Raw genomic sequence first — 26422 nt, 5'->3', positions numbered from 1 at the left:
GGTTTCACAGTGATTACACACATGACTTTGAAAAGTGATCAGGAGTCACTCAAAGAAAATGAAATCTACCCATTAGGATGCAGTCAAACCATACTTATTTTAGAGCTTTTGCAGCCAAAGGATGTTCATTTTGGAAGCGGTAGGAATAACATACACTGTGTTAAGCGTGACCTCATCAAAACCATACTGCTCTTTCAGGCTGTAGAGCTCTGTGAGGCTTACTGAATTTTTCAAATTAAACATATACCAAGTCAGCAGGCGAAGAATCAGCAAAGCACCCCCCATTCCTGGCATCCAGTGGACTCTGGCTGCCCCGTATGGTTTTCATATTTGATTTGGCAAGGGGAAGAAGTCACATGTGTGTTCTCAGCTCTTAAAGATCCAGATTTCCAAAGGGATCCAGCAGGTTTTTGTAATAAATATTACTCAGAGCCTCATCAATTGTGCTAAGTACAAAACTGACAAACATCAAATTGCAAAGCTCACCAAAAAAAAGGGGGGGGGGGGTCCTGAAGACTTCCAGCACATTTGTGGTTTTTTTAGTCAAGCTATTTGGGCTGCAGCAGGAAGTTATTAGTTGATCTTTTAATAGGTGACATTTCTGGGAGCATTTGCTCCAATTTGAAAGGTAATTTGTATCAGCTGTTCTGGTTCCTGTTCGTGACTCTTTCCCCCTCCCCTGCAGCGGGCACCTGAGCTGGCAGCTTTTATACTTGCTCTGAGAAAGCAGGAGAGTGAAAAGGGTCATCTTTTATGCAGGATGAGAAGAAGGTTTAACACAACGGGATCCTGAAAATGTCTTTACTTAGGCCTTTACCTTTATTGAGGTAGAGCCTGACCTCAACACACATTTTGCAGAAAGGGCTACCAAAGTACATCTCCCTTTTTATTCTAAGACTGACGATAAGATTTTAAACTTGCAACAGTTTAATTGTCAGTGCCCTAAAGTTATGCTCACTTGGATGGCCTAGAGCATTCTTCGTTCCATTTACCTAACAGTTTGCATTTAACAATTTTGAAAGTTTAAGTGCTGCTGCTGCTCCCAGTGCTTGTAATAAACACAGAGACTGCTATTTGAATGCCCAGATTAACTCCAGACTTTCAGTGTTTCAAGTAGATCTTGCAGGTTTTATTATACTGAGTGAGCATGATTTCCAGAAAATTAAAGGAATCCATATAGATACAGGATACGATTAAAGGATTTGCTGCCTGCATCTCCTGTCTTGTGCTGCGTGGCCACCCAAAGCCCAACCAGGACTCCCTTCCGTTCAGGGTCTGATTGGAGTCCAGGCAGCCACAATGGCCAGTGGCCCACCTCACCTTCAGCTGGGTGCCTGCTGGGGAGGCAACAACTGAATTTTAGCCTACGGATAAACTGTATCCATGGGCATCACAGATGGATTTCTATGTGGGAGAGTTGCAGGACACTTAAATCAGGGAGTATAATGTTCTCTAAGGACACAAGAGTCAGCTTGGTGCAACTTCTTCCCAAGCAAATCTCATAGTTCTGATCAAGATCCTCTCTGCCCAGGAGAGCAGCGTTTAGAGCAGCTGAGAGCTTCCTGTAGATGTCAGAGTGACCTTACAGCAGCCACGCGAGGCTTGGACAAGGTACTGGCTCCCGGTACAGCTAGGTTCTATGCTCACCTGCTTGCCCTGCCTCAGCTGTGAGGGAAACAGCACTGCCTCGCCGGGCTCCTTTCAGAAGGGAAATGGCAGGAGTGGCCCGTGGCAGCAGAGGTTTGGGCAAGGCAGGAGTTAGGCTCCTGCTTCTTCTGTCAAGCAGCCAGCCTTCCCTTGGACTGTTTTAACGTCAAATATTTATTTAAATCTATTTAAGGTCATCTAGGCATCAGCCCTTGGGAGAGACTGTGCTAGCAAAATGCACTTTTTCTGAGGTAAGGCTGGGTATCCAGGATTTGCACTCAGACCTGTAGTAAGCGCACAGCGGGTTTTTGGCATTCTCAAGAAATGTCTGGGTTTCCTACATATAGGATCTGCTGGATGAATCACCACAGTTGGCAGAGATGAGCCGCACACCAGCTACAGATTCCAGGACTATTCACACTTAAGAAAATCCTGAAACCCCTTTCAGCTTAACATTCTCCCTCTTTAGTTCTTTAAACTGGGTAAGTTTGGCTTATGTTACCAGCATAGCCAGGACACAGCATGTACTCCCCTAGTTCCTCACAGGCAAGCTTTGACATTCACATCTGTCAGTAGCCATCCTCACCCAGGCAAGTCTGTGTGCCCCAGGCCTGGAGTGAAACCACACGTACCTGTAGGCACCCAAAGGCTGCCTTCAGACACATTTTGCTGGGTAGAGTTCAGGGAGACTGAGAAGCTGCCACCTTCAGACTTTCCAGCAGACCAACATCACAGCTGTGCTAAAGCAAGCCAGCATAACCAAACAAAGTCAAGAGATTTGCCTCCCCAGCCCAGGAGCAGTTTAGGCAATAAGTGCATATGCACACACACACACACAGTTACAGCAATAATGGATCAGAGAGCTTGGGATGGATGGGTAGACACCATCAGTAGCTTCTTCAACCACATAGCTGCAGCCAGCACTGCAGCCTCCCTCTCTTCCCCATTCCTCAAGCTCTGAGCCACTGGAAATACAGCAACAAAAGCCTGCCAAGCTATTAGCTCTGCAGGGCCCAGAGCAGCCTCCCATGGGGCTCCCTCACAGGGCTGCAAGACACTGGAGCAATGGACAAACTCTAGAATAAACTAGCTTCACGAGGCCATCAGCTGAAGGGTCACCTACTGCTGTACTGCTTCTCTTTATACCATCCTCCTCAGGTCACCTCTCCGAGATGGTTAATACCCCCCTGATTTCAGCAAAAAAACACCCCAGAAGCACCATAAAACAAGAGAAACAATGAGGATTTGCCTCATCTGTGCATTAGTTTTTCTCTTTCTTGGCCTGAAAAGGGATGGAAGGGCTTTAGGTGATCACATGGTTTAAATGCCTTTCACCAGGAGGACAAGTCTCTTCTGTAGTTGTTGCTGTGATGATAAAGAATCCCAGAAGGGTTTTTTTTGTGGTTTTATGTTTTTTTTTTGTGTTGGTTTTTTTTTTTTTGTATATTCTGTGGGTTGTATACTTGGTATTGAAAAGTTAACGGCATTAAGTGTGATGGATTATTTGAGTATGAAATATTCTTAGTCACAGTCAGAAGAAGAGCTGAGCAAACCTTTGCCATGAAATAATATAAATTGTTTCTTTTTTTTTTTTCTTTCCTACCCTCATCTCTATGAAATTTGCCTGTTTGGGAGCCAGGAATAGTTTTATCAAAGTTTAGACATGAAGTGAGAGGCTGTGCGTGTGCGTGGAGGGACGGAAGCTGGAGAAAGAACCTAGCGCAGAGCTGGGAAGCAGTAGATCCTAAGCTCTGCTGCTAGCTGTGACCTTGGTCTGCTTAAGTAACACATTGCCCAGCAAAATCCAAGACCAGCCCTGAATTTGGGTCCATCATAGATGCCAGGGTGCAGCTCAGAGGTTTGTCACAGGCATTACATGAGACAAACACACCCAGGACTCCTGCTGAGCATGTGTTCAAGAAATTGTTTCAGGGAAAGCGTTGCCAAGGGAGGCTGCAACATATGGACTCTGCTATAAAGCTTGCTCCTGAATGTGCTAGATGTGGATTTTCTAGGGGGCAGGGGAGCTTCACCCTTTCTGCCTGCAGGGAGCACACACAAGGTTTGCAGGTTGTGTTGCCATTCCATGGAGGTCACAATTGCATCTGCCCATGTCCATAACTGTCAGCCGGGAATTGCTAAAACAAAATTATTTCATAGAGGAGTGTATGTACAGCATTGCATAGTAAGGTTTGCTAAATCACATGCTTGTAGTTGATTATAAGTTATTCAGGAAACATCCAGAGATTAGTCTTTCAAATCTGCATCTTGTGTGGACATAAACATTTCAGTGTGCATAAATAGTCCTATGGAAGAAACTGGAGACGGAAACATCTTCGCCAGATGACGTTCAAGTGTTCTGCAAATTACCGCGTGTGCATTATCGCCGCACCAAGAGCTGGACAGAGTTAGCTAATGGCAGATACTGCTGCATGTTTTATTAGGTCATTTATCAATCAAGTGAAATGTAGCAAGATGTACTCCATGAGTGTATTTTCCTGAGAAAAATCTATATTTTCTTAAAAGGTCTGTTTTCATTTCTCTCTGCTGTTTCTATAACAGCTATGATCCAGACTAGCTAATTTTGTTCTGCCAGTGGCTGTTCAGTTCTCCCACCTCCAGCTAATTTGTGTTTTTTTTTTGTTTTGTTTTTTTGTTTTTTTTTCACAGTTCACTATGTATAAGGGTCTCTTTGTTCTTGTTTAAGGTGATCTCCTCATTCTTATGCAAATGGCACAGCTAGAGGCAGAATGCTATCTCTCTTCAGTTAATTTAGAAATTACATTCATCACCACAGATCAATGTTTCCTTACTTGTGGCCATATTCAAGACATATGGATCAAAGGTCTTTCGTCTGTTTATCATCTCTGGTGATGCAAGTGCCAGTATGGTGCTCTGGGAGAGAGCCGCCATCCAGAACAGCATTATCTAATACCACAGTAATGCAGCCCCACAAGACGCTCGTATCTTCACCACAGTCCACTGTAGGCCCAAACATGTATCTTCTTTCTCACTGCAGCCAGCAGCCTCTCCTTTGTTGTCTGGAGACACTAGCTGTCTACCCACTGTAAGAGCTGGAACAAGATGGAATGGTTTCAAGTAGCTTAAACTGGGTTACTTCTCCCAGAACTGCACAAAGGGAATAATTAAGAGGCCTGATTCAGACAAGTAATTTCATCTGGGCTGGCAGAATCTGGACATAAATATAAAGGGGGATCTGCTGAGCTGGACACATTGGTTCTTACTGCACTGCTTTTCTCTGTCATCCTGAAATTAGAAGAGAGCTTCCTCTCTGGCCAGGCAGCAACCACTTCGCTCCCCGTGAGCCACCCAGGCCTACCCCACTCTTCAGCCCCTTGACGAGCGGCCTGGTTTGTTGGTGGTGCAGCAGCAGTGACTCTTCTGCCCCAGGCTCTGACAGTGAATTTGTACTCCGCAGGCAGAGAGGGTTGTTAGGAATGCATGTACATTTCTGGGCAGAAATCATAGCTATACAGGGTCCCTGATAGCTCTGTCTTTGTCGTGTGGGTTTTAACCCCACCATGTCCTTTTTCACTTGCTTAAACAACAGGGCACGTGTACGGCAGCTATTGCAGGAGTGCCTCCTGGCCTAGGCACTCCCATCTAATCCAACCTGAGACAGCATGTCTCTTCGTTGTAGATAGACCCAGAGAAAGCCAGGATTGCTAAAAAATTTAGTGTACTCTTTCACCCAGGGATGCCATTGCTGGGAGCCATGCAGTTACCTAGCATTCTCAATTGCAGGATCTTCAAGCATTTTTTTTCTTTTTTGAGCACATCTCATTAAATTTCACATCGCCCACCCCTCTGTGTGAAGATGAAATGCGTTATTGTCCCCATTTCAAAGCTGGGGAAACTCAGGCATGAAGGGCTAAGCTTAAAACAGCCTTTCTAAATGGATGCAGGAAGGCTTTGGCAGAGTTCTGGCAAGAACCTGTTTCTCCCTTGTTGCAGGGCTTATGATTTTAACCTAAGACCATTTTTTTTCTCTCCTGTAAAGAGCCCTGACAGTCCTGTGAGGAATACTATGTAAATACAGGTTGTAGCTGTTGATATAAATCACTGTAAATCAGTAGCTGACATCAAAAGCATAAAGCTGCTACTTCTTTCCTAATGGATGGGCATTTCATATACCTGCCAGTGCTAAGGATCACGTCTTCCTGAAAGAGTGCTCCCATCCCTTGCTTGCTCTCAGTGTAACCAGAGGCAGGGCTGCCCCATCCCTGCATCCAGCCATATCAGCTGCCTTCAGCCCTGCAGGGGCTGCAAATATGACCACTTGATCTTCCTTCCCTCCTAAATAGACTACTCCTGGGGCTAAAACCTCGAGAAACAACAGCAGAGCGTAGAACATAACTGGGTGTAGGAAGATGGAAGAGCTGGGCCTTAATTTTCTTCTTGATGAGTTAATGCTCAAATGCAAGTATACACCCTTCAACAGACTGCCTAAAATGTTTCGTTGCTTTTTTTTCAACTTCCATGGGAATACATATATGCCACCAACCCAAACAGCTTTCTAAAATATCTCTGGTGCTGACATCAGCCTTCACCCTTTAACATTTTTCCAGCTCCAAAGCATTTCCTTCAGGGTCTCTGGGCAGAATTAAGATGGGAGGAACTAACATTTTAAAATGTGAGGTGGTACCTGTAGACACATGGAGGTCAGTGTTTCAGAGGACATCCCAGTCAAGGAACCCAGATCTTTTCCACTTTCAACACCACTTACTGGGATGCCACAGAACAGGATGTTTTTGTCAGGTTGAATTCACTTGGGGCATAGACAGCACTGCCCTTTGGTGTTGGACTCAGTATAAGAGTATGTAAAGGGCCAGCCGCCAAGCTGTGGTGTGGCAAGGAGCCTTCCACATCCCATCGCAGTCTTCTGTGTCTTCAACGTCCTACTCTGGCCCTGCCAAACTCTGAGCACAGTTAGTGCCCAGTGTATCCCACCATGGTACCCCGGGTCTGCCTGGAGCTGCTACACCCCTTAGCCCTGCAGTGCTTCAGCATAGGCTAACACTTTCTAGGGGAGCCTTGGAAGGTGCTGGGTGTCCTCACAGAACAATACACCCTTGGTACTACTGCACAGCCATCCCTTGCGCTCACAGAAGTGAGTGTCTCTAACCAGCTGCATTGATATTTCAGCACAGGCACCCTGGCAGCACTGACTGAAGGGGTGAGTAGTTCAGAGGAAAATTGTCCATCCCTCCCTGCACCTGTGACAGATTCAGAGCCTGCTCCTCAGCACGGGGTGAGGGGAGGAAGAGCAGTGGGGAGACGTCACATGCAGCCTGGGAGAGAACACAGCTCAGGTCCCGGACAGCTGGGTTGCTATGGCTGAATAAGCTAAATCTGGACTGAGGAGTGTGGTGAGAATAAATGCGTCAGCACCCAGCAGAACGGGAAGGCTGTCCAGGTAGATGTCCATTCTTTCAGGCTGAGCTACACGGCTTTGCTCCACTGACTTGCAAGGCAGAAATCATTGATTTTGGAGCTGATTATCCAGCTAAGAGATTACAGGGAAGAGAAGAGCAGTAGCTCTCAGCCCCTGGTAACCTATCTAGGGAGTGAATGAAACTGACAAAAATCTGACAGCACGCTGCCTACACGTAAAGAAATTCTGTTTCCAGTCCCCTCAGGGAAACTTCTGAAAATCCTTTTTTTTGGGGGGTGGGATGGAGAAAGGAGAATCACTCCATGTGTGTGTCTATACATGACTTTTCCATCTGACACAGTCCTATGCAATCAACAGCACTATCACAATCACCACCGTTGTGTCAAGGGGATGGAACCAATTTGCTGCTGAGGACTGTGCTAGATACATTATTGGGGTGACTCCAGTGCAGGGCGGTACATTCGTATAGACCACCAGTGCTCTGCAGGCACTGAAAGAAATCCATCTGTAATTGCCATCCGTGGACATGGGGACCACGCAGACAGAGGTGCTGAGGAGCTGCAGGAGGAGGCCATGTGCAGAGCTCACAGTGTTCTCTGTGTTTTCTCTCCTAGAGACCGGGGGAGAGGAGCCCACCTGGGAGCCGAAAATGCAAGGGAGGAGCATGGCATAGATTTTCTCCTTCAGACACCCTCCCTCTTGCAGTGCTCTGTGCGATTTACATATGAATGCTGTGGTGTTCTTCATATGCAAGAATTAAGAGAACAAAAGGGAACAGGAAGTGAGGGGCAGGGAAAAGGAAAAAAGACATGACAGTAGCTGGAGGTGGCGACAGGCACCCAGAAGCAAGGTTACTGCTCAGTTATTCAGCATTGTCCCTGCTGACATGCACTACAAGGGTATAATTTAAGAAAGAAATGCTTCCTCATGCTTTGCCCTCTCCTGCCTGGCCCTCTGATGCGTTTTGCTCTGATTTCTGATACTGCTGTGCAGCACCCAAACCATCCTCCTGGGGTGAACAAGGCAGGCTGGGCTTTTCCAACCCAAACAGTACTTCTCTTAGCACTGCAGCCCTCCCTCCTGTGTGTTATGGGTAGAGCTTTGGCATGTAACTAACAGCCAAACAAGAATTAAACTGATTTGGTGAAATTAGTTCAAATAGTTCATACATTTTTTGGATCTCCAAGGTGTCAGAGTATCTAGCACACAAGCTAAGGTGCAGATTCCTAATGAGACACACACAGATCACCATATTCATAAATTCAGTCTTATTTGACAGAAAATAAAATTGAAGACCTTGATGGTACAAGCACATATTTTTACAGAGTTCCTTAAAAATATTTGCTGGTAAAACAAGATTTCTACAAGGAACAAAGAATCATATTTTTAGTTGGTCTTTTGTTAATTTAACAACTCTCAGTTTCATCATATAGGGGCTATATTCCCAGGAATTCCTCTGACAAAAGTGTCCCCAAGAGTCTGGAAGATTTTCCAATTTCAATTTAAAGAAACATGCAGCAAGAGTGACTGAGTACAGATAGATGTCTCTGAGAGCATTGTGAGAAGACAAAGAAAGAGGGTAACAGAGCCTGTGAGAGACTGAGAGATGCACTTTCTCATATGAGTGAAGTAAGGAGAATTATACCTGGCCTTAAGTGTTGTAATGAGTGGGATCAAGGCCTCCAGTGCCAGATTTGGACCTGCTTGCTTTCTTTCCTTTCGTTTTTTCTCTTTCTCTCTCATTTGTTATGTGCAGGCCCTATATTTTTTAATGAAAAACTTACATTGCTTCTTATAGAGTTTTTTTTTAGATTTACATGTGATAATAAAAAGGGACTCTTAACTTAAAAGTGCTCTTCATGGCATTACCAGCAGAGGATAGCAGATTGCTGTTACTCCTGGGCTGAGTCAGAGGCATGGTAGATGAATTCTCCTGGGAACACATTGCAGAGACCCATTACCTCAGAAATCCCACCCAGTGCAGGATCACCAAGAGCTAACAGCTCTTCCTACCTCTCTCTAGGTACTGGGAGTTGTCCACAGAAGGAGACTGTACTATTACGCCTGGAAGGAGAACTGCATGATAAGGCATTCCCACCCCATGCCTATCACAGGTATTATGATCCCTGAGCTGGCATGGGAGAGTGTTGAATTGATTCAGAAGCGCTTGAGATTAATTGCAGATCAAACCCATCTACTCTTCTACATCGCTAACAGCTCTTCCTGCCCAACTCACCTTTAGGCACGGCTGGGCAAACCCTACTTTTTAAACCTCACAAATTCAGATGTGATCTTCTGCTTCAGCAAACATGGTTGTGAGCCAGCAGACTGCCCAGGTGCAAGCGTGAGATGCATGTGGCCCTGGGCTCTCTCCATGCGTGGCTGAGCTCTGACTCTTGGTTCATGTAAGGAGTATCCACCACGAGGTGTTGCAAAGTCTGGAGGTGAACCAGGAGGTGGTAAAACCCAAGGAAGACTTGGAAAAAAAAAAAAAAAAAAGGCAAGTGATACTCAGCTGTAATCATTCATTTCAATTACAAAATCATCTTGCACATTAGTAACCCATCTATGGTCATTTTCACCAGGTTTCAGGGAAATCAGTTCACTCGTGCGTGTGTTTGCAGAAGCAGCAACGTTTAAATGAGTCCTACAGGAGACATGAGAAGAGAGAGTTCAGACTCACTGTAGTCAGGATTTGCATGAGAAACCTGATTCCGGGAATTACATCCAACAAGAGAACAAAGACCTACTAAGTGACCTACCTGTCCAGTCTAATCAGCTCAAACACTGAATGAAATTAATTACAACAATTAGAAATTGAAATGAATATGCCAGTGGTTCTCAAAAAGTAGAACTTGGTAACGTTTCAATTATTTAAACATTTCAAAATTATGTTTTCAGTTCTCATATTTCAATTTGATTTCATTTTCCAGTTTTATATTACCTTTTATAGCTTTTAAATGTACTATGATGTCAGCACATGTAATCTTCACCTCAAAAAATAATGTGAAAAAAAGAAGTGAAGAATCTATATTCTAAAATCATATTTTCAAATGCTATTCCAGCATTTTCTGCAATTAAATCTTTTTCATCTTGAAGTTTTCTTTTCCCACATCCTCTCAACAAGAATTTCACAAAATTCATTCAACTCTTATCCAGGGAATAGGAAAACAACAGAGAAATAAGACCCCCAGCCTTCAAGATGAAGTTTTCAGTGAAGCAGTTCTGCCTAGCATTGCTCAATGCAAAGTCTTTCTGGATGAGTGACGGGTCACGAATTATCTATAGAAATCACATGCCAAATCATTTCAAATTAAGTGTGCAAGGAAACCATGATGTGCTCTTGAATAATTCACAGAGTCACCTCTGCTCTCCACTATCTACGACTGCCCAGCTGTAACGAAGGGAGCTGCCAGCCAGCACTCAGTCTCGCTGTGCTGGCAAAGAGGAATGAAGACCTGGGAAGGAAGGGACACGACTAAAGAGGACACGATGGAAGCGCCATTGGAATGTTGAGATGGGAAGATAAAGGCACTGGGACTGGGCAAGTGAGTTTGGGCCTGTGGATGAATGAGAAAGGCTGGGGTAATGGGTACATTGGAGCCTGACCCCGGTGTTGCCTGGCTTGGGAGCAGGACAGAAGATGTGGAGTTTGTGCAGCAATTACAGCCTCTCCTGCCACCTTCCTCTGGTGGCCCTCTACTGCCAGCCAGCCTGTGGTGCAAAGGGTTTCTGAGAAAGTCATTCAGCCCATTGCAGTCAATTAATCAGAGCAAGTCCTACGTCCTGTCTGCTGTCACAAGCCATTGCAAAAAGTTTCCGTAATCCTGCCTTTGAACTCCGTGGTTATTGCCGTTTACAATGGGTTTATTAGAGGCTTAATTGAATTGGTCCTGCTCGCAGTGTTCATCGCTAACACGCTGGCCATTAGCGGCTGTTAATGAGGGAATCCAGAGGATTACTGCATCAATTATCAGGCCTGGTTTGGACTGGAGGAGCAGCCTGCAGCAGGCTGCTGTGAATCCAGCTGAGAAGCATGACACAGCGAACGTGGAAGCAGAGAGAGGCGCTCGCTGGCTGACGACCTCCCGGAGAGGCACACGGTGCCACAACCCAGAGAGCCACGGCTGAGGCTCAGCCTTTCGGGTGCTCAGCCCCATCCTGTAGCAGGCATGGTGGAGAGGAGACGACTAGCACCCCATGCTGCCACTGGAGGAGGAAACCAACAGAAGGAGCACGCAAAACTGTAGAAAAAGGAAGCCAAATGACCGTAGTCTTTTAAAAAGCATATAAACCGTCCATAAGCCAGTGATTTTGCCAGAAATGAGTGGTGGAACCTTGTGTACAATGACCCAGTTACATCAGAGAGCCAGAAAAGTTGGAGCGCATCCCAGGTAGGAAAGCTTCTTGCAAGTGAAGCAACACTGTGTGCACTGCAGTATGCAGATTTTTATGTGCAAGGTAGGTGAACATCCCCATTGCTGGAAAAGGGCTGAGCCTGGCAGTCAGGTCACACCTCTGCTCTCCCACTGAACACAAAAAGGTGCACAAAAGCGCACTGTGTGGGGGAAAAATGTCGGTTCCTCGCCACCTCTATGCTGAGTTATGCCTGGACTCCTTCTGCCTAGTTATGGGTGTGAACGAATAACCCTGCCTGAAAGAGTGCAGCCCAGGCAGGCTGAGGGCAGGCACACACTCATGACTGCAATGAGCTGGAGGCAGCCCCATGGCAGAGGTCACAGCCTCCCAGGGAGGGGACAGCACCCAGCTGAGCAGACGTGGGCTAAGGGGCAGCCAAAGCTCTGCCTTCAGAGAGCCATGGAGACTGGCAAAGAGATGAAGCTGCTAGGGAAAGGAGGAAAACAGGAACAGGAAAAGGGAATAAGTGAAAAAAGGTTTGGGGACATGGTAGAGGCAGAAAAGACCCCAAGAAAGACTCGGGTTATTGTCTCTTTCCATGACACATAGCCTGGGCCATCAGGAGCACCAGAGGTCCAATGATATATATCCTTCCCTCTCTGCAGTTTTAGCTAGTTTTATAGCTGGGGAGCTTTGGACCTGGAAGGAGTAAATAATTCCTCTGGGGTCCCACATAGCATCTGTTGTAAAGCTGGAAACAGTTCCAGATTGTCCAAGTCCCAACACACACATGGCAGATCTTACTGTGTCTCACACCAAGGCTGATCTAATGCCTCCATGGGGAACAAATGCATAAGGGGGACAACACATGCAAAAATAGAGGCTGAGCATCTTAAAGGTTGAAATCAAATGGTGGACACCCACCAAAGCAACCCCTCCACTTCCCAGCATTTCCTGAAAGCACCCCAGAGCAGTAGGCATTGCCAAGAGGTGCTCTGGCCAAAGATGTGACCACAGAAATAGTCCAACCTCCCTTCCCTTGTCCTGTTCCCCAGTCATGCTTCATCCTCACAGGGACAGGACTGGCCAGGCAGCCAGGTCCTGGGGCTGCTGAAGATGCCCTGTGGCTTCAGGGGTCCTTGGGCTGGGAAACAAAGACCTGAAAAAAAGAGCAGGAGACAGGAGGAAACAGGAGGAGGTTAGCAGGAGATAGGACCCATGCATGAACATCTCCACAGCTGGTGTTCCTCAGAGAACTGTATAACTCATGTCCCCTGTAACAAGTATCACTGGTCCTTCTGTCCTAGGAGAGAAGGGACTGTCCTGGAAGGGAGGATGAGAGGGAGGGGAGGTCCCCAAAGGAGAATGCCATATGCAGCCAGAGCTTCCCAGCAGGAGGAGGCTGCAGTTGTACCATGCTTCACTGGGCAGCAGCCCATCCTCCAAACCTGGCCTTGCTCCCCTGAGGGGCATCAGGGTCTGACCCCACCTGGCTGTAAGAAGTGCTGGGGATGCAGCGCGGGGTGGCTGGGCTGCCAGGACCATAGGATGCTGGGCTGTCCGTCTGCTGCTTCGCCTCGCTGCCAAACGAAAAACAGGGGGAGGGATTTTTTCCTTTTTTTTTTTTTTCCCTCTCTCTGCTCTCTCCCTTCCCGCAGCTCATTTTTCTTCTGCCTTTCAGATAAGGGAGCATGCCTGAGCAGCGTTAATTATGTTCTGTGGAGGTGAATACGGGGCTGATGGCTGGTGGCACCACAGCCTCTCTGCCTGCGTGCCCAGGGCATTGCCTGCCGCTGCTCCCCTCTGCTGACGTGGAGGTGACACAGGGAGATGTGAGCTCACACCTGCCCGAGGAGACCCTGCACATGGACCTGCTGCAGAGCTGGGGCCAGCTGCTGGGAGGGACCTCGGGGTGCCTGTGCACCAGCCCGTTTTCTCCCTCACCATGGGAGCTGTGGATACCACAGAATACAGCTCCAGCATCCTAGGGGGTGAAAGCTACAAGGAGAAAGAAGGGGAAGATATTAGTGAGGGACAGGCAAAGAGGTGAGTGGGGTGGGAAGGAGATGACACCAGCGTCAGATGGGGATAAAGGAGTGCACACCCCTACAGAAACTGAGAAAATGATTGTTTCACATTAGATGTTTTCAAATGTCGTGACAGTTCCTTCTGTCACAAAATGTTAAAGGTAGAAATTGAGCTCTCCTTCCCTGCTCCCCAAACCCGTTCCCTGCTCTTGGCTTGCAGCTGTGGCAGGAGGACTCTTTTGAAAGGTTGCCTGAGGGGGAGAGATTAACACAGAAAAGCATCTTCTCCATGCTCCTGAGCTAGAAGAATAAAGTAATTGGCCTGGCCTGCCTTCAGGGTCTGCTGGTGCCAGTTTCTGGTTGGAAGACAGAAAGGCATGGAAGATGAACAATCAACCACCCCCAGAAGGGACCACCTTCATCCTGTCACACCAGAAGTGTCCCTGCTGGAGATGAACACAGCAGTATACTGATGGCAGGTCTTCAGAGAAGTCCATGATGGCAAGTGAGAGGCAGGAACCAAAGGTCAATGTCAAGGGCAGAGGTCCTGGGCTGTCTGTGCAGCCACACACCAGGGCGGGGAGAGGAGGAGTGGGCAATGCACACCCCCAGGCAGAGCCCTCTCTCCCCATCAGCTTCCCCATGGGAGGAATGGGAAGGAGACACGGGGATGTGAGGTTTGTGTGCTGGATTGGACCTTCCACCCTGAGCACACAATCACCAGCAAGTCTTGGGATTGGGTTTATTCTTCAAATACTTACCTGCATTTATCTGCACTAGCTTCGGCATCCTGGAATGAACACAATACCTCAGTGTCCCACACTACTGACGCCTGGTAGCTGTTCCCACCTCCCCGCTGCTGCTCTCTGCCACTGCCTCACCGGGTGCCCTCCAGATGTCTCTGCTGACTAACCCTCCCCTCCCACCTACACGATGCAGGGAAAGAGAAGACCTCAGTAGAAGGACCCAGATACTCTCTTATTCCTTCACTCAAACAGCCCTGAGGAGTATTCACAGCCTAAAGGAAGGAAATTGTGAGTCTTTCTGCTCTGAGGGGTGTCAGAGCTAAGCAAGCCCTGAAGGGCAGAAGGAGCACAAAAAAAGGGGGATCACTGAATAGAGGAACTCATCGGCAATGAGTAGAGCAAGCAGAAACTATCAAATTTGGATCAAAATGACACTGGGAGAAAGGCAAGCCTCTCGCTGAGGTGGAGTGGGCTGGACATTAGCTCTCCCGAGTGGCAGAGGGGGAGGGAGGCTGCCGGAGGATCTGGTGGGATGATTACTTGGGGACCTGACAAACTGACAAATGCAGCGATTTCCATTTCAAATGGGAAGGCGAGAGGAGATCAAACACATTTCACAGTAATGATTCGGAGCCTTTCCCTGCACACTGAGACACACAAACACTGAGCGTAATTGAAGCCACACGCAGCTAAGATGGAGAAGCAGAAATCTGCTCAAGGGGACTGGGGTAAGAACACCCACAAAGCAAACACAAAATCCCGAACTGCAAAAACAAACAGCTCGGCTGCATCCACAGAGCACCCGAGGAAAAGCCATTCCCCGGCGTAATGCTTGCCTCCCTGCAGTTTGCCTACCACAGGCTGTCCGTACACGTCAAGAGGTGCTCCAGAAAATAACGCCACCCTGCTCGTCCCTCCTCAAAATCTGCCAACACCTATTCCCAAGCCCATGAGTGAATGAGCCAGCTGGAAAATATAAATAATTAATTAAATAAATAAAAGTGATAGTAATAAACATTTGTTATTGGGCCTTGGTTTTAGATGGATATAGAATAAGAATGTCAGTACAGAAGAAGATGAACTTGAGCTCTCTTTATTTATTCATCCATTTTGTAAAAAGGATAAGGTGACTCCAGTATGAAATTAGCGAGGAATGTAGATCAAGTATTCACTGGTTTTCATTCCTTTTTTCTCTCCTGCTGAGAATGCCTTTAGCTATTCATTAGTAGCCTGATACGGATTCTTTCTCCCTGCCTAAAAACCATCCAGAGATCCATGAGCCTACTTCAGAGGGTGAGACCTGTTGCTATTGCCCCCCCTAACAAGCGGTTTAAGAAACTGACTGTTGCAAGGTAATAAGGACTGAATACCTTACCCAGTCCCAGATTTCCCAATGGCATTTTGAGAGAACAAATCTGAGTGCTTCCCAAGCACCACCTTACAGCCTCAGTGCTTTCAGACAAGAGAGAAAAGTGTTTCCGTGTTGGAAAAAGTATGAGTCAGGTTTATTTCATGTAGTGTATTTATTTATTCAGTGAATCCAATTTTGGTTAAAAATGCCTGCCCCGGGCTAGAAATGCTTGCTTTGAAACAACAGCATCCACAACCTGACATAGTATCAGTCACCCCAAAGATCATCCTCCTTCTCCACGTTGCCACCTCAGCCAACCTACAGCAGAACATCAGGGCCCTCCACGCAGTCAGAAGAGCTGGGAACCCCCTCATCGGCAGGGATAAACCACTCTGCAGAGCGCTGGGTCTTTTCTCCAGCCTGAGGCAGAAGCTTGCATGCCTCCTGCTACCCACTGCTTAACTTGTGCACAGCCAGGGGAGGAGGAAGAGAAAAAACAGTTTCTAAGGTAACCGCGCACCCAGTGCTCAGGGCTGTACAGGAGAAAGCAGCTGCTGGGAACGGCTGGGAGGCAGTGGACAGCACACGGGTGGGAGCTGTCCCCTGCAAGAAGCCCCACGTGGCACAGGGGAGATGCAATGCTTCAGCAACCTCATGCAGTGGGGACCAGGACGAAAGGGCAGGGTGATACCACGCCATCTGCTCTGGACATGCTGGTGACACAAAACCTTCTTGGAGAGTACCACAGTGGATGCTCTCTTCAAATCCTGTGGCGTTTTCTCCCTCCTCCACCTGAAGTCAAAAGGCTGCTCATCATCCTGTCTGCCTGTCTCCTTCCCCACAGACCCACACTGTGGCTCTGGCTCCCAGGAGGGGTTTTAGTACTTGTAGCCTGGCCTTCTCCAGGGCTCAGCTACTGTGGTGGTGGGAGACAAGGAGGGGTCTGCGCAGATGGAGCAGTTATGTCCCAGGACAGAGATGGGACAGAGCCTGGTTGCACCATGGCTGAGGGATCTCCAGGTCAGACCAAGAACCTTTCTCTAATACTAGGTGATGTGGCTAGTCCCCAGTACAATTAAGGAGGTTTAGGCAGCATAGGAGTTTCAAACCCTGCAGGGCTGAAATGAGAGAGCTGAGGTAGCTGGAGCTCATGTGCATCACACAGTGAGGTGCAGGTCTGCATAGGGTGCGCTGGGGACCCTTGGTTTATGTGCTTTTGGGACAAGGCAGTGAACACCAAGAGCCTGAAGGGAACCAGGCCTTCAGCTACGGCCCTTTGTCTTAGCACAAGGTAGATGCTGTTTGGTGCCATCTCCAGGGGAGGTCACCCAAGCCACAGCCTGCCCAGCCCTGGAGGGGTTTTGGTCCCTCCTCCAGGGCTGAGGCTTCTGGCTCTTGCAGTGCCAGAGAGGGTGGCCTGGGTGAAAGAGGTTGAAGAAAAGCTCAGAGTTGGTAGACGAAGCAGCACTGAGGCAAGCACGGAGCTGAGATGGCAATGGGCAGCATGGGCTGAGAGGAGCCCTGCCCCAGGGAATGAAAAGAAGCACGTGTGTGCACCATGGGGCTGCACACAGGGGACAGGCCAGTGCCCTAGGCATGAAGGAACCTCTGAAAATGGGCAGTGTGAGACTGAGCACATGTGTCCAGAACAAAGGAGGGGCTTTGACAGCCTTGGGACTCTCAAACTAAAGCAACCGCAGTAGGTAGCCCTTCTCCTGCACACACTGTGTTGGGCCCCACAGAAACCCTCTTGTGATGCACAGCCCTGGGCATCAGCACTCCTGGCTGGAAGAGTCTCCTTTAGCAGCAGTAGCATGTACGTGCATGTGCTAGAGGCAGATGTGAGCTCCGTGTGCATTCAGAGTGGATGCAGGGGCACAAAATGCATATTCTGTGGCACTGTGTGAAAGCCCAAACACCTATTTCCGAGCACATCCTATAGAACTTGGGCAGCAGAGCTTCTGCCCGTGCATTACACAGGAGCATCTCAGCCAGCTGGCAGCCCCACCTTGTGCTTCAGCCAGCACCAACGCAGCCTTGCCTGATATTGAAACCATTACTCTTCACCAGCCCCTCACCCTGTGCTGCCTCTTCATCCCCGAGAAGCTTGAAGCTAAAATTATACACCCGAATAATTATTCTGTGGCTTGGAAACAATCTCCCTTCCTCCCCACCCTTTTCTTTGACGTGTGTGTTTAATATCAAATTATTTATAACCCAGCCTTGCGGTCAAGTTTTTAATGAAAGAGCTGCCTGAGACTTTTAAAAGCATCGTATGCACTCGACTGGCCGCATTATGCTGAGTAAGGGCTGCAGGGGCTTTAGCGAGAGGAGACTTGCTGCCGAAAATCCCCCAGTCCATGTGCACACGTGTTTTACTTGCTCACGCTGCCTCTTGTTCTCCCCATGTCATTTGTTCTGTCTCTCCTCCTCCCTCTCCCCTATCTAGATCTGCAGTCTCTGCCTGGCTATCATGAAATTACTGCCAGCACTGATGTCTACGAATAAAAGAATGATTAAACAGGGATTCTTCAATACCACGTGGATTTTTCCTTCCCTAGGATTATGCATAGCATAAGAGAGGTCAAATAAATGCAGGAACAGTTCCTCTAACACTCCCTCCCTCCTTCCCTCCTCAGCTATATCTGCTTTTTTTTCACTGCACTAACCTTTTCCTTCCCTACATATATATATGCACATGTACATATTTCTCTTCTCCTTCAGTGTGAAATATTGATGAATTCTGCTCCCCCAAATGAAGGTTTGTTGGAGTAGCAGCCTGCAGTTCATCTTCAGAGCAGAAGGGATGCAAATTTGCTGAAATCCTGGGAGGGATGGGGCAGTGAAATGCAAGAGCTGCTGCAGCAGCTGCCAGCTCACGTTTGACTCTGCGCAGGGGCACAGGCAGCAGCAGGGCAGGGATCTGCCCGAGCAGCACCCACCCTCCCAGCTCCCCAGCAAGATGCAGAAATGCGGTGAACGAGCAGGAAGCTTCCTATAATATACCTTGAATTATAGAGGAGGGCCAAGCTGCTCTTAGCACAGATGTAAATCTGTGGCTACTGAAGCTAAAAAGCAGTTATTTCACATTTACACTGTCATCGGGGGGCTTATAAATGTAGTTTTCTGTGGTGAATTCTGCCATCTCAGGCACCACTGCACATGTCCGGCTTTTGGGGGCACTGGCAGGAATAACGCATGCATAACAACTTGGTAATCAATTCCCTCCGGATCTAGTGTAAAAGACCTGTTCCCAGGGGATCCAAGTACTTGGAAGAAGAAAACCAACAACAACCCATAACAGTTCGGGAGCTGCGCTTTTCTTTCCGTCCTCCAAGGAGCAAACTGATGCCTGTTCGTCTCAGTGCATAATTGGGCTCTGAGCGCTGAGTGAGGAACATCAAAGAGGTGGTGTTTGCACATAGGCCTCCAAGTGGAAGCGCTGCGGCCCTTCGTGATCATCCAGCGTGTAGGCAGGAGGAGATGCAGCTAGAAGGGCTCCTGAGTCCCAGCTTGCAGAGGTCCCAGGACACAGCCTTTGCCCAGGAGAACCACCCCCACCTTGTGGGTGCTCTTTGAACCCCTGTGTCTGAGGAGGCAACCTGTGAGCCGTGTCAGAGGCCTACTGGTCAGGCTCAGGCAAGGCAGGAGTGAGGAGAACAAGTGAGCAGGTACAAGGTGCTAAAAGGCTTTTCCTAGTCCCCCAAACCACTACTGGACTCTATTTCCCCAGATGCAAAGGCTTCTCCAGATCAAGAGAGGAGACTGGCAAGAATTTCAAGAATTTCACCCAGATAGGTCTACCCCCTTGGCTCCACAGCCCTTCCCAAATTGCAGGCCCCTCACACCACACCACTCCCTCGCTCTGGCTGCGGTGAGCGAGAGTGCCTCCTGCTCCCCCTCCGATCACTGCCAGCCTCACGCTTTATTTTTCCCCCTCGCTCAGAAGGCAGCTTGGTGTGTCCCACTGTGTGGCTTATCTTGTGCAATTAGCACTTCCCGCCATATCTGATACGAGCGAAGGGCTCAGCTGCCCCTGATTAATTGCCGAGTATTTGCTTTCTTTTCCACTTCTGTGGCCTGGAATTAATTAGTTTATCCCTCTTATTCCTTTCATGGGCCAGAGAATTCTCCTTTTGTGCAATTATATATAATAGCAACGCTCGAAATACCCTGGGGAACAGTTGAGAGAAGCTCTCAATGGGGAAGAAAGGAGCCTGAAAGCAGGGAGATTACTAAAGGTCATATACCCTACAGCTTCCCTGTGGTCTTAAAATATATACCTTCCTCTCACTCCAGCACAAATCCCGCTCCTTGCCACCTGCCTTACTGCCTTCTCCAGGCTTCTCAGTGAGTTAATGTCCAAACAGTAGGAAAAGCTTGCAGACCCAAACCCCAAGTGCGAGCAAGAGATGCCAAACAAGGGCCCCCTTGGCTGGACACCTCCAGGTGATGCAGGAAACACAGATCTCAGGCACAGTCGAGCAGTACCTACCTGGCTCCTATAAGCTATGCAGAAATAAGGACATTGGCTATAATTTAAAGGAGATGCTACAGCTCTGATGCAGTCCATCCCTTGCTAACATGGGCTGTACTGGAACCAGTGCTCACATCCCAGTTCTGCTCTTGTGAACACTAGTGTAAATCGGGAGTAAATGAATACAAAAGCACTGTTACCGAAAAGCATTCATTGCTCTTTGGCCAAAAAGAGAACACTTTTCTGCTATTCTTTATTAAGTTCTTTATTTTCTGCTAGTCTTTATCGAGTCTCTCCAAGCCAGGCTTTGTCTAGAAATGACAGCCCATGGGAATGATTTGTGGGTCAGCCCTCCAGGTTTTGTGGGGTTGAATGAAAGCATCTGGGAAGGGACGAGACAAGATTTTACCTAATTCCCACAGGAGTTGGCACTAGCTCAATTTAAGCCCTTATTTACTGAAGTTTATAGACCCATAATTGTCATCTTCCTTCCTATCTCATTCACACCCCTCATTAGGCAATTTGATCTTTACAGTCTAAAGCTCCTGGGCCACCTCACTTACTGCTGCTTTCTTTAAGCTGGGACTTGAAGTGCCAGACAACCGTGTTTGACCCAGAGCAGTCTGAGTCTCAGGGTGCTTTTCAGGTGTCAGCATTCCCATGCTTAAGAAATCCATTGGTATCTAATCTAACTCATAGATGTGGCAATGCAGTGCAGCCAGGATGCTGGAAGTGTGACACTAGCCTCATCTGAGAAGGCGAGGGAGGAATTCCAGAACACTTGCAGCCAAAAATTTGGCAAGAGCTTGTTTTCCCACTGCAATACCTGCAGAGCTAAAGCTGTTCAGCTTTGAGCCAGGAAAGAGACAGCAGGGTGACTCTTCCTGGGTGTTTGCAGGCAGCTGGGGTGGTGGGGCAAAATAGGGTGCCTAAGAGACCCTGGCAGTCTGCTCTTTGGATTGACATTTCTCTTCCCCTGTTCCCCTGCCTCCCCATATCCCTCCTATTCATACTTGTTTCTGCCTTCGTTTGGCTATGTTAATTATTAGCAGTGCTCGGTCATCTCCTCTGCAATCATTTTGGGCAGACTAATAAATAAAGGTGATAAACATGTGGAAGGTGAAGCCTGTGCATTGCCAGGGCTGCAAATCAGTGGCTGAGGATGGCAGCTGGGGCAGTGTGGCCTCTCCTCCCCCTCCCTTTTCTCCTTTTCCCGCTCCTGCCTAGCAGCCCTGCCTGTTCTGCATCACGGACTCCTCTGGACTTGTAATGCAGGCTGGGTACAAGCCGAGTGCATCCGTGCTCCGGGAGCCTGTAACGACACCGAGATGTGAGATATGTGTGTGCCAGGGCAGGGGGAATGGGTCAGGGGCTGGCCAGGCACATAGCATGGAGCTAGGGAAATGCAGGCACAGTAGATAGACTACACACACTCACACCCCTGTTATTTGCATCACCATCTGCACCCCTCCCTATTTTGCATGCTCTAGAGAGCATTTGCTGAGCAAAAGGCATTAGCATACAAGAAGGAGGGAGCTTGCTTTAAAGCAACTGTATGCATCTATCCAGAGCAGTGCTGCGGCAGACAAGTCATTTAGGGGACATGGTTGCATCTCTCTCCTTGAGAAGATGTTTAGCTTAGCACTGGTGGACCCTCCTTTGCCTCAGCATGGTGCCAGAGAAACAACCATTGCTCTACTCACAGCATCAGAAGGCAAAAGCCACTGACAGAGCTGTTTCCTTGACCCATTTCTCTGGGAGAGGACAAGGTGGGGTAGTTTCTTGCCTTCCTCTAGAGGGTGTATTTCTGGTCCTTGTGCTGCAGGAGCTGCTGGGGAAGATGGGTCTATAGACGGGGAGAGCTGTGCCAGTAATCTACTATGGCTCAGAAGCAGCTTCTGTGGCACTGTGACCTGTGTGTTGGAGTCCCCCACAGCAGTCACAAAGTCCTTTTTACTTCTCTGCATGAATTCTCATTTATCACAGAAGTTCTTGGGCTGGTGTCCTGGTCCATCTCCTTTGACACGTCCATCCTCCAACTGTGCTCTGCTGATGTAAAATGGCCCATCTGCCTTGACTTGGGCAGTGCTGCAGTCATTTACATCTCCTGAACCTCTCTCTCCTTCATAATTAGGGGCATAACTGGTCTTATATGAACACCTCTAAATGGCTTTAAATGACAGGACTGCAAAACTGAGGAGTATTTACATCCCAGCACCTGCAATGCAATTCATGCACGTACACCAAGCATCATCCTTCACTTAACCTTGCAATAATCTATAGCTTTACTAAGGTGGTGCTTGCAGTGGTGACTTGAAAGCAAACCAATAAATATGACTTTTGAATTATGTGGAAAAGCCTTCAGTTTTCTATCACTTTGCTTCACGGCTCTGAGTAACAGCGTGCAGGGAAGATATGCAATGTGCTGGCTTTGAATGACAAGGAAAGGCAAATGCCTGCCTGTGCTGGATCATTCAGGTTTGTAGAAACAGAGCTCAGAGGCACGTGCATTTCTGCACTGGCATTTGCAATTGCAGATCTGCCTGTACAAACCAAGCATTTTGCACAGGCAGACTGATATTTACTCAGCTTCATTTGAATGCAAAGCTGCCATCATTACATACATACAGTCGGCATGCGACTCCTCACAAGCGGACACACTACCCCCAGTGTTGATGGACAGCATTCCCTAGCTTCCCATCAGCAAATTCCTTGGATTTCAGTGCTAGGCACTGCTCAATAAGAGCTCAGCATCTCATCAGACTGCAGACTGTTGTTACACGCTGGCTACCTCAAATTCTCCCTACTGGTTTCCATGCAAAGCATTTTTTTTGCTTCCTTCTGTACATGCCTTTACTGGGTTTCCAGACATTATTAAGCATCTGCCACAGTCCAGCCCAGAGGTAGCTGCGTTTTAGCTGTGGCTGAATGATCGCTGTGTACGTAGTTTGCAAAGCACTTAGCGATTCTTCAAGATGACAGGCGCTGGGGATGTCAGTCATTTTCATTAACATAAATAAGATATGTTTCATTTTAGTCACTCTAAAATCATTGAGTCATTTATTGATGTCTCAGTAATTTATGAGCTCTCTGTCTTGGCTGGAAATCTACCCATGTGACTGTTTGCAGTAAGGAATGGGCACAGTACAGAGATAGATCTCTGTTAAGCTGAAGTTCAGCTATTTCTACCCTGGGTCAAAGTATTAAACAAACGGGGATGACAAGGCACATGAGCCTTTCCCCTGCAGCCCACACATTTAGTCACAAAACACTTTCACTGCAATGCTCTGGTGTTCTTATTGGTGCTGTGGCTTACTGTGGGCACCCAAAAACTGAATCTAATTCCCCTTTTGCTGCCTACCCTATCCCAGAAGGCAAAGGTCCCATTAGGACAGAGACCAAATTCCCTTCCTGCTGCTGGAAATGGCCAGCCAAGAGGAGAGGTGTTGGTGGGATGCTTGCTCTGCTGCTGCCAGTGCTGTATCTGACGGGGTGATGAAAGGGAAGTGTCAGTCTCCCAGGGTGTCAGTCAGGCACTCTCATCAGACTAATTTCAGACAAAAAATTTGTCATGCAAAAGAGAACTGAGTGGGTTCAGATGAGCTCTGGAGAGGCATCCAGATTTTCTGCTGATGAGAGAAACAAAAAAGGGATGCCAGCTCTTCGTGGTCTGGCTCTGGCCAAGAATTTTTCTTGGGGCAGGAGAAAAAGGTGAGGAACATATCATGGCACCAGTGGGGTGTGCCGAGAGCCCACACTGACATTTTTTCCCATAATCTCACCTCTCTTGCTGGGAAAGAAACCACTTTAAAAACAGAATTTATCAGGCGCAGCAAGAAGGGGGACAAAAAGCAACCCAAAGCCCAAGCAAGCTTTTGTCTCCCTTTGTCTCCTTTTCACCTTGTTCTTTTCCTTCCTTTTTTCTTTTTTTTTTTTTTTCCCTGTTTCCGTCATGTTTTCTTCTCTTCTCCCTCTCTTGGTTTTCCTCTGCATCCCTTCCTGCCTCTCCTAACACCACATCTCCTTCTCCTTTTTTCCTTAGCACACCCACAGGGATCCTGCTCTGTTCACAGGACTGCAAAAGCATCCAGCTCCCTTAAGCTCTACTTTTAAACAGGTGGTGGCAGTGTTTCAGTGGCTAGTCAGAGGAACTTCGGCACCACTGTCTAGCATTTAGACTCCTCTGTGCCAGCACACCCCTTCCAAACAGCCCAGGACAGCTGGGAGACCCCCAGCCCCACACTCACCCAGGGACCCTTCCCCCCTTGAGCAGAGAGGAGATGGTCCTGTCCTCACTGCAGAGGCTCATCACACTTGGGGGTTGATGCTTTTTAGAGAGCACCACCAAGAGCTGCCACTTGCAGGCTAAAGCACAGGGTAGTCCTTGGTCCACTTCAGCTCCAGAACCATTTGGACAACTTAAGTGCAGGGGAGATGCTCAGGCACTGCTACATCTTACAGCTGGGTCCCATCGGAAGCTCTCAGTTTGCATGGGCAAGGCACACCCCAAAGCCCCTGTTTCTCCTTGCTCCCACCTGAATGTCACTTCTGTGATGTACAACCAAGCCTTGAGGCTGGAATTTGTCAATTCTGCATTTGTCAACGTGTCACCCAGGAATGTTAATGATCTCCATGCATGGCCTGAAGACTCCAGAAGTAAAATAGCTCATCTGGAACATCAGGACTCCCATTGATTTACTTTTCCTGCTTCCAGGCAGCAAAGTTCTCTTGTTTTTGACCAGCTAATTGTATTTTTCAAAGGGGTTTTATCTACCTGTCACGTGTCAGCGGGACGTTGAGGGCATACCTGGATGGGCTCACACGCAGACAGGCAGATGGGCAGATGGGCACACACCAGCGAGGGGTGTTTTACACAGGCTGTGAGAGCCATTTCATTTCAACAAATGGCACAGCTTTCTATCCAGTGGATGGTACACGGCACTGAGGGTCCAAGCGACCACTGAAGATTATGCTGCAGAAGTCTAGCACTCACTCAGTCCACTCACTTTCGTTTAAATAATTGCTCTTTTGCAAGCTACATAGTCTGCTAACCCGAGCAGAAGCTCAGTTACAACTGATGGCACTGAAGCAATAGCACAGCAAGTTTTTCCTAGCTGCTTCAGTTTTCTCTGGCCAGTGGAAAGTTGTAGCTGTGAAGGTGCATCTCCGTGCTGATGGCAACTAAGTTGCTTTATCTCCCATCCGCACTGAGCTATTAACATCCACACAATTATTTACTGTGGCCTAGCTATGAGCAGTAATAGCAGATATCATGGTATCTCTACTGTGCATTGGTATCTGCTCTTAGTCAAACAGAGCAGCCACTCTGAGTGAAAGTGATGCATGACATATAGCACTGCTGGATGAGTTTTCTCTGGCATCTGAAAGGCAGAAACGCAAGCGGAGCACAAACTTACAACCCAGCACATGAACACACATCGCTGAATTGTTAAAGGCATGCCTAAGCTTGTCATAGGTGGGACACTTCTCTGAACCAGGGCATTATTGCTTTCTTATTTTTTCACTTCTCGTAAGATTTATTGAAACTCTTTCTCACTAGGCACAATAAAGGAGCCAAGGCTGACATTTGAAAGCCGAGGCAGTTGTCTAAATGTAAAAGGCAATAAATCTATACCAAGCCGAAAGGCCAGAACGATCTTAGGACATCTGAGAAGAGGGTATATCTAGGCTGATCTCCAGAAGGGAATCCAGACCAGTCCCTGTTGAGCTGCCACTGTAGTTGCTTGGCACTTCAGACCTTGTATTTTAATATACATGTTTTTTAATTTGTAAATGTAATTTTTCACAGTCCCTTTGAACAGGTTCCACTGTAGCTCCCCAGAGCTCTTGATGCATTTTGGAGACAAGACTTGGCTTGTGGCATAAAAAAGGTGCATGTGTGAGCTCCTATGCTCTGGGCATCAGGAGGAGGAGGTAGGAGCCCTCCAGCTCGCTTGCCTTGCCTGTACCCAGCAGCAGGGTCATTCGCTGTGGCCCCTTACGAGGATGAAGGTCCTGGCTTCAGCACTGGTTTCCTCCCTCCCTTTGGAACACGTGCCAATGTGTTTGTGGGTGGAGATGAGAAGGATCCCCTATGTCCACGTTGGCAATGACTCAATATGCTATTTCTGGAAGCTATTACATGAGATTTTTTTTTTTCTGCATTAACATTCAAGAGCCCAGGAAGGTTGCTCAGGGCTATACTCCAAGGTGCCAGATCCTGTAACTTAGATCGATATGCAACTGTATAATAAAATATATACATATAACATAGAAAGACCACCCTTCCTCGATATTCTTATAGTGAAAACCTTGCAAATCTCCAGGAAACTATTCAAAATAAACAGTAACCCAAATCTCCAAGGACCACGCAGCCACATGCTGTGCTGGTGCACCCGC

Source organism: Anser brachyrhynchus (genome assembly GCF_964034855.1).
Source record: "Anser brachyrhynchus genome assembly, chromosome: 1".
NCBI classification, from domain to species: domain Eukaryota; kingdom Metazoa; phylum Chordata; class Aves; order Anseriformes; family Anatidae; genus Anser; species Anser brachyrhynchus.
The sequence above is the reverse complement of the archived record's forward strand: the minus strand, read 5'-3'. Positions refer to the sequence as shown.